This window comes from Sciurus carolinensis, chromosome 3 (genome assembly GCF_902686445.1).
Source record: "Sciurus carolinensis chromosome 3, mSciCar1.2, whole genome shotgun sequence".
NCBI lineage: Eukaryota > Metazoa > Chordata > Mammalia > Rodentia > Sciuridae > Sciurus > Sciurus carolinensis.
In genome coordinates this window covers 44256578-44265932 of record NC_062215.1, presented here as the reverse complement: position 1 = coordinate 44265932, position 9355 = coordinate 44256578, and the positions used below count along the sequence as shown (strand labels likewise).

Sequence of the window (9355 nt, the reverse complement as noted above, 5' to 3'; positions counted from 1 at the left end):
CAACAGGAGCACCAGGGCTGGAGCTTCCAGTGGCTCCACAGCCAGTTCCAGTCTCTGACCTAAATCTTGGACCTGCTCGTATCCCAGAGTGACCCTTCCCATCTCTTACCATTTCATTTGTTCTGTTTATTTAGAAGATTATTTTCACTTTGTTTATGATTAATTTTAAATCACATTCAGTTCAGTGCAGTGAAGTGCACTTTCACTGTTGCGCAGCCATCACCACTGCCGAGGTCCAGAGCATTTTCCTCATCTTCTACCCACAAGCAGTCCCTCCTCAATCCCTTCCCCTGGTCCCAGGTGACCACTCATCTTTCTCTCACTGAGAGATGCCTATTCTGGATTTTTCAGATCAGTACAATCTGGTTTCTGTTTGACCACATCCTATGGAAGGAACTGATTACATTTGGGTTTTGTTAGAAGAGGAAATCCCAGACATGTCAAAGTTCATATGTAAAAGCAGAGACCCTCAGTAAATACTTTCATAACATTAGGTTTGTTACTGCTTTTCTGTGACACAAGTTTCAAAAGTCACAAAGGAAATGAATATTACTCCTAGGGATTCCCTAGGGATACTAGGGACACTCAAACCTCCTGACTCAATTTTCTTACTAGGATGAAGGACAAACTTCCACTATTGAAAATGGAATCACCACATTGGTCAGAAAATGTCAGAGACATTCCACCTCCCAGTGAACCCATACAAAAGTACAGTTACTGAGGAGGCATTTGTCTCCATCAGGCTGACTAGTGGTGACCACCACTGATGAGAATATGGGAGCAGAGGCCCTGGTAGATCCCCTGGGAGATGTAGCCATGGACTCTCCTCTCACAGGACTCTTTGTCAACAACCATCAAAACTCTAAAAGTGCATACCTAAAATCATGATTAATTCCACCTGTGGAGTTGCATCATTTTTTTTCAAGATATCTTCCCAAGACTCTCCTTCACAGCACAGGTTGGGATAGCAAGAAACTGGAACCCTCAGTAACATCCAGAGAGAACTTGTTGGATAAATCTGCTCCAAAAAATACTGTACAATGGGTGAGGTGGGTCTGTCTGTGACCACAGGGAAAGATGTCAAGAAATTGTCCATTAAAAAAGTAAACACTGATGTATTCATGATGCTGTACTAAGGTTTCCATTTTTTAAAAGACATTTCTGTGATATAAACATGCATACATAATATGTAAATTAATCTATGTGACAATGTGAGACAGATTGAAAAGGAAAGAGAGACTTAAGAGACCAAGCCTCAGTGATCTGCCCAGTCACCAATGTTGCTCTCATGGGCAAGAAGCAGAAAATCTTTTATTTCTTCATTAATGGATACATATTTTATAATAAAATAAAATCTTATCCATTTCACTCACATACACAGTACATTCCCTGTTTTTCATTATTAAGAACATTTACTCAAAGTTAGGTAATATTTCTCAAGAAGGAAATGCAGAATTCAATATGAATGAAGAATACTATGAAGGACACAGTCCTCCCATCAAGAAACAGTGTCCTCCCCTATGATATACTCAACTTTCCTGTTATACCCTTCCTTTGCATTTGCTATTATTATTATTATTATCACCATCACCATGGTAATCATCATCATCATTATAGTTATACATAGCAGTTGGGATCATTTTGCCAAAATCATACATGCAAGTAATTTGACTTCAATCCCCATTTTCTACTCAGTTTTTCTCCTATCTTCCCTACCCTATTCTCTTTCCTGTCCTCCACTGATCTTCCTTAGGTTCTTTCATTTATCTATATTTTGACTGGTATTTTCTATATATACACAAAGATGAAATTCCCTTTGTTTTTTACATACATGCATATGATTTTATTAAATTAATCCATATTTCCTCCCCTTTACCATTCCTTCCCCACCATTCTCTACCTTCTACTCCTCTGATCATCTCTATATATTTATGATATTCAATTTCCCCACCACCACCCTCCTTCTTTCTCTTATTTTGCTCTAGCTTTCATACATGAGAGAAAACATTTGAGTCTTGATTTTCTGAGTGTGGTTTATTTCACTGAGCTTTATGCTCTCCATTTCCTGCCCATGCCATAATTTCACTCTTTTGGATGACTGAGTAAAGTCACTGTGTTTGTATACCACATTTTATTAATTCATTGATCTATTGATGGGCACCTGGGTTGATTTCATAATTTGACTAATGTGAATTGTGCTGCTGTAGTTACTGAAGTGGTTGTACTCACTATATAGTATGCCCACTTTAGTGGATAAATGCCAAGGAGTGGGATAGCTGGGTCATATGGTAGTCCCATTTCTAGTTTTTTTAAGAATTTCCAACCTGAGCTCCAGAGTGATTGTACTAATTTGCAGATCCAGCAACAATGTATCTGTTTGCCATTCTGATTGGAGTGAGATGAAATCTCAGTGTAGTTTTGATTTATAATTCCCTAATTATTAAAGATGTTGAACATTTTTTCATGTACTTGTTGGCTATTTGTGTTTCTTCTTTTTTTTTGATTTGTTTTGTTTCTCTTTTTGCTTTTTGTTTTTTTTATTGTAAACAAATGGGATACATGTTGTTTCTCTGTTTGTACATGGCAAAAAGGCATACCATTTGTGTAATCATAAATTTACATAGGGTAATGTTGTTTGATTCATTCTGTTATTTTTTCCCTTCCCCCCTACCCCTCCCACCCCTCTTTTCCCTCTACACAGTCCTTCCTTCCTCCATTCTTGCCCCCCTCCCCTAACCCTAACTCTAACCCTAACAGTAACCCCTCCCACCCCCCATTATCTGTCATCATCCACTTATTAGCGATATCATTCGTCCTTTGGTTTTTTGAGATTGGCTTATCTCACTTAGCATGATATTCTTTAATTTCGTCCATTTGCCTGCAAATGCCATAATTTTATCATTCTTTATGGTTGAGTAATATTCCATTGTATATATATACCACAGTTTCTTTATCCATTCATCAATTGAAGGGTATCTAGGTGGGTTCCACAATCTGCCTATTGTGAACTGAGCAGCTATGAACATTGATGTGGCTGTATCTCTGTAATATGCTGATTTTAAGTCCTTTGGGTATAGGCCAAGGAGTGGGATAGCTGGGTCAAATGGTGGTTCCATTCCAAGCTTTCTGAGGAATCTCCACACTGCTTTCCAGAGTGGCTGCACTAATTTGCAGCCCCACCAGCAATGTATGAGTGTACCTTTGTCCCCACATCCTCGCCAATACCTGTTGTTGCTTGTATTCTTGATAATCGCCATTCTAATTGGGGTGAGATGGAATCTTAGGGTGGTTTTGATTTGCATTTCTCTTATTACTAGAGATGTTGAACATTTTTCCATATGTTTGTTGATTGCTTGTAGATCTTCTTCTGTGAAGTGTCTATTCATTTCCTTAGCCCATTTGTCGACTGGATGATTTGCATTCTTGGTGTAGAGTTTTTTGAGTTCTTTATAGATTCTGGAGATTAGTGCTCTATCTGAAGTATGATTGGCAAAGATTTTCTCCCACTCTGTAGGCTCTTTCTTCGCATTGCTGATAGTTTCCTTTGCTGAGAGAAAGCTTTTTAGTTTGAATCTATCCCAGTTATTGATTCTTGCTTTTATTTCTTGTGCTATGGGAGTCCTGTTGAGGAAGTCTGGTCCTAAGCCGACATGTTGAAGCTCTGGACCTACTTTTTCTTCTATAAGATACAAGGTCTCTGGTCTGATTCCGAGGTCCTTAATCCATTTTGAGTTTAGTTTCGTGCATGGTGAGAGATATGGGTTTAGTTTCATTCTGTTGCATATGGATTTCCAATTCTCCCAGCACCATTTGTTGAAGAGGCTACCTTTTCTCCATTGCATATTTTTGGCCCCTTTGTCTAGTATGAGAAAATTGTATTTATTTGGGTTTGTGTCCGTGTCCTCTATTCTGTACCATTGATCCACCTTTCTATTTTGGTACCAATACCATGCTGTTTTTGTTACTATTGCTTTGTAGTAGAGTTGAAGATCTGGTATTGCGATACCCCCTGCTTCGCTCTTTCTGCCAAGGATTGCTTTAGCTATTCTGGGTTTTTTATTCTTCCAGATGAATTTCATAATTGCTTGCTGTATTTCTGTAAGGTACATCATTGGGATTTTAATTGGAATTGCATTGAATCTGTATAGCACTTTTGGTAGTATGGCCATTTTGACAATATTAATTCTTCCTATCCAAGAACATGGGAGATCTTTCCATCTTCTAAGATTTTCTTTAATTTCTTTCTTTATTGTTCTGTAGTTCTCATTGTAGAGGTCTTTCACCTCTTTTGTGAGATTGATTCCCAAGTATTTTATTTTTTTCGAGGCTATTGTGAATGGGGTAGTTTTTCTAACTTCTCTTCCTGAAGATTCATCACTTATGTATAAAAATGCCTTAGATTTATGTGCATTGATCTTATATCATCAGCAAATAGGGATAGTTTGAGTTCTTCTTTTACTATTCGTATCTCTTTAATTTCTTTGGTCTGTCTAATTGCTCTGGCTAGAGTTTTGAGGACGATATTGAAAAGAAGTGGTGAAAGAGGCATCCCTGCCTTGTTCCAGTTTTTAGGGGGAATGCTTTCAGTTTTTCACCATTTAGAATGATATTGGCCATGGGCTTAGCATAGATGGCCTTTACAATATTAAGGAATGTTCCCACTATCCCTATTTTTTCTAGTGTTTTGAGCATGAAGGGGTGCTGTATTTTATCAAGTGCTTTTTCTGCATCTATCGAAATAATCATGTGATTCTTGACTTTAAGTCTATTGATATGGTGAATTACATTTATTGATTTCCTGATGTTGAACCAACCTTGCATCCCTGGGATAAAACCCACTTGATCATGGTGCACTATCTTTTTAATATGTTTTTGTATGAGATTTGCTAAAATTTTGTTGAGAATTTTTGCGTCGATGTTCATTAAGGATATTGGTCTGAAATTTTCTTTCCTCGATGTGTCTCTGTCTGGTTTAGGTATCAGGGTGATATTGGCTTCATAGAATGAGTTTGGGAGGGTTCCTTCCTCTTCTATTTCATGGAATACTTTGAGGAGTATTGGAATGAGCTCTTCTTTAAAGGTTTTGTAGAACTTGGCTGAGAACCCATCTGGTTGTGTTTCTTCTTTTGATAGAAGTCTGTTTAATTCTTTTGCCCATTTATCAAAAGAACAACTGATAAAGATTTTTTTCCATTGTGTAGGCTCTATTTTGTGCTTTTACTCATTTCCTTTGCTGTGCAGAAGTTTTTAAATTTAACGGTGTCCCATTATTGATTTTTGGTTCATTTCTTGAACTTTAGTGGTCTGGTTAAGGAAGTCGGTTCTTGTGCCTACGTGATGGGAGTGCTCAACCTGTGCTTTCTTCTAGCAGTTGCAAGGTTTCTGGTGCATTGTGATTTGACTATTGTACAGGATGAAAGATAGAGATCTTGAATTCTTAGTGGCTAAGTAGGCATCAGGTCATGATCTGGGCTCTTCTGTCCTCTCCTGTTGCCATGGCCCAGTCCAACTGTCATCTCTTGAGCATTTGGAGAGGTTGAAATTACACAATGGACACAGCAGCTTCTGCTGTTAAATGGTGGACTGTTTCACTCCCATTACAATGCTGAAGTAATATCTGCATCTGTAAATCTAGCTTTTATGGAGAATTCCTAGAAGTGGAGTTTCTAGCTCAAAACATACATGTTTCAATGTGTTCACCACTGTTTGTACACCTCAAGTATCTTCATGGAGTTAAAGCCTCCATGGTGAATGCTGTGACTGTAGCAACACAGGGCCACTAAATTGAGTTTGGATCAGCCAGAAGCAGAGACCACCATGGTCCCTGGGAAGGAACACAGGGACAGGGAATGCCTGTACCAGCCCCTCCGGCCCCATAATTCAGCTTTACAGTAAAGTGTCCTGGCTCTGCATGAGGGACAGAAGGACAGGACAGGACTGGCTTCTCAGCTTGAATGTCTAACTCCAGCCATGGAACCCCTTCTTACTCAGGGAAGCTCTTAAATGGGAAGGTCAGCAGGTTATAGGGACCACCTTGAATGGGAAGGAGCCAGGTACAGTTCTCAGGTGCAACAACAGGACCCACTTGAACTTGTGAGGTGAGAGGCCTTTACAAAGCACATCAGCTGCCCATGGAAACTGCTGCAAGTTCAGAGCATTAAGAGTGAAATGAAGCCAAGCACAGTGGACACACCTGTAATCCCAGTTCAAAGCCACTCAGCAACAGTGAGGTGCTAAGCAACTCAGATCCTATCTCAAAATAAAATACAAAATAGGGCCAGAATGTGGCTCAGTGGTCAAGTGCCCATGATTTCAATCCCCAGCACCAAAAAAAAAAAAAAAAGAGTGAAATGAGATATGACAGTACCTCAGCAGTGGGATGATAGTAGCTGTGGTGGCAACTGAAGAAATTCAGTAGCCATGACCATTGTTGAGGCTAGAGCCAGAGCAGTGTCAGCGGTGGCACCCCAGGGAGTTTAAGACTGCGTGGGGCGGGTGTCTGCAGGCCTGCAGGAGAAGCAGCACTGTCTCTGTCAGCAAGCCAAGAGAACATCACAGTACTGCATGTGAAGATCACCAAGACAGCAGTCTGGGCATGCAAGACTTAACAGAGCCACAAGAATTTAATTCCTTTTCAACCTTCTATTCAGTTCCAAGGTCTTCAAAGGCTTGTCAAAATTCCCAAAAGTGATCCCCCCAATAAAGTACCTAACTTTGACTTCTATTTGTAAAATGTGGGCAAAGACAACCCTCAGGGCATTCAGCAAATGTTCTCCAGCTCTGGAGTCTCCCAGCTCAATTGCCTGGGATTTATACAAGATAACATTACAGTGTGTGCAACAAAAGACTCCTTTCAGATGACAGGAGAAAGAATGACCCACGCAGAAGATGAATCCTGCAACCAAAGCACAGAAGTATGTAGGGAAAAGGTTGAAAATTCAGGAAGCACCTCAAGTCATCTCAGATGCAGTGCTCGAGAGGAAAATGTCAACCCCCAAGAACCCTACAAATTCAATTCAAATGACTTATGGAAGCAGCTGTGTTTCTCTGCGGTCATATAGAGACAGGGCAATTCACTAACTGGCACTAAAGACCTACAAGAAACCTTGAGCTCCTGGCTCAACTACAGAAAGATGGAGTCATCAAAAGGACAAGAATCCCTGAGAGCAATTCTGCAGCAGGTAGCCAATCTGAAGCCAAAAGACCTCTCCTATACTTTAAAGGATTATGTATTTAAGGAGCTGCCATGAGACTGGTCAGAATAAAATGAAACAGACAGATGGTTATTAGAGTCAGTGCTCTCCAGAAAACTAAATCCATCTCAGAACTCTGCTTGCCCCAGTCGTTCAGAGGCTCCCTTATGTTCTAATGCTGCCTCCTCTCCTCAGAAATGGCCCTTGGATTCAGATTTTATTGATCCTTTAATGAATTAAAAAAAACTCAAATATCAGCCAACACTAAATGGTCATTTGAATCCCACCAGTGACAAATCTGCTGCAGGCCTCCCATGACCACCTGGAACTGCCACCATCCCCACCCCTCCACTGCTGCCTTCAACCCACCTGCATGTCTCAAATTCTTCTCAGACTGTAAATTCTACCTCCAATTCCCCTAGCACTCCAGAAGGCTGGAGACTCAAGACCTAACTGTTGATAGTTTTAGTCAAAATGGTAGTATGTATGAGAACCAGCAAGACAAATATACTGCTAAGACTTCCCTGGAAACCTTACCCACTGGTTCGACTAAAGTGTCCAAAGCTTATGGAAGAAAACCATTCACTGTCTTGCAAAATGTCCAAAAAGAAGTCTAAGAAACACAAGGAAAAGACCAAATAAAAAAGCATGACATTGAGGCTATTGAGGAGAAGGAAAATGTTTAAAGTGAAGAAATTGCCAACTGAATAACTCCAGTCAAATTTTAATGAAGGAGTTTGAGCAGGTTGCATTGCCTCAATGGAGCCTTCTTCAACAATTGAACTCAAAGATTACTTGATAAAATATATTGCTACTATCTCCTATAAGCAACGCCGGAATTATAGGCACAACTTCAATGCTGAGTGTGATAAGCACAAGGCTTTGCATGCCAGGGTGGAGACAGTAGCTAGAAGAATAATCAAACTGCAGGTGCAATGAAAACAACTTTCTCCAGGTTCAAAAGACTATCAGGATGTTCATAAAGAAGTCTTACAAGAACTGCAACACCTGGAGACTAAATAATACACTATTGTATGATGAATGGATAACAGAAGACATCAGGAAGGAAATTAAAAAACATCATATCAAAATCTCTGGGACACTATGAAAGCAGAACTTAGAGGAAGATTTATTTCATGAAGCGCATTCAACAAAAGAAGTAAAAATCAACAAATAAACGACTTAACACTACAGCTCAAAGCCCTAGAAAAAGAAGAGCAGACCAACACTAAAAGTAGTAGAAGACAGGAAATGGTTAAAATCAGAGCTGAAATCAACGAAATTGAAATGAAAGAAACAATCGAAAAAATTAACAAAATAAAGAGTTGGTTCATTGAAAAAATAAACAAAATTGATAAACCCTTAGCCACGCTAACAAAGAGAAGGAGAGAGAAAATCCAAATTACTAAAATTTGGAATGAACAAGAAAATATCACAACAGACACGACTGAAATACAAAACATAATTAGAAGCTATTTTGAAAATCTATACTCCAACAAAAAAGAAAATCTCAAAGACATCAACAGGTTTCTAGAGACATATGAATTAGCTAAACTGAGCCAGGAGGACACACACAATTTAAATAAATCAATTTCAAGCAATGAAATAGAAGAGGTCATCAAAAGCCTACCAACAAAGAAAAGTCCAGGACCAGATGGGTTCTTAGCCAAGTTCTACAAAACCTTTAAAGAAGAGCTCATTCCAATACTCCTCAAAGTATTTCATGAAATAGGAGATGAGGGAACCCTCCAAAATTCATTCTATAAAGCCAATATCACCCTGATACCTAAACCAGACAAAGACACATCGAAAAAACAAAATTTCAGACCAATATCCTGAAAGAACATTGATGCAAAAATTCTCAACAAAATCTTAGCAAATCACATACAAAAATATATTAAAAAGATAGTGCACAAGAGATCCAAGATGGCGGACTAGAGGGTGACTGCATCTCCCGTCGCTCCAGAACTCAGGATTCAAGAAGGAGAGTTATTGAGAAACACGGACCAACATACAGCCACAGGGTGAGTCTCTCCCACCAGGTGAAGCTCGGCCCAGGCGGGAGGCCTGGACAGGGGGCAGGTTCTCGGAGCAGGGCAGGGCAACGAGAGACTTCCCCAAGCAGCCCTGCTCCCTCCAGTGGCAGGCAGGATACACAGGCA

At 39.7% G+C, this 9355-nt stretch overlaps 1 pseudogene; it reads left to right on the top strand.

Moving 5' to 3' along the window:
• Window positions 1–5817: 5817 nt before the first annotated feature.
• On the top strand, window positions 5818–8216 carry LOC124979315 (RNA polymerase II elongation factor ELL2-like; annotated as a pseudogene).
• Window positions 8217–9355: the final 1139 nt, after the last annotated feature.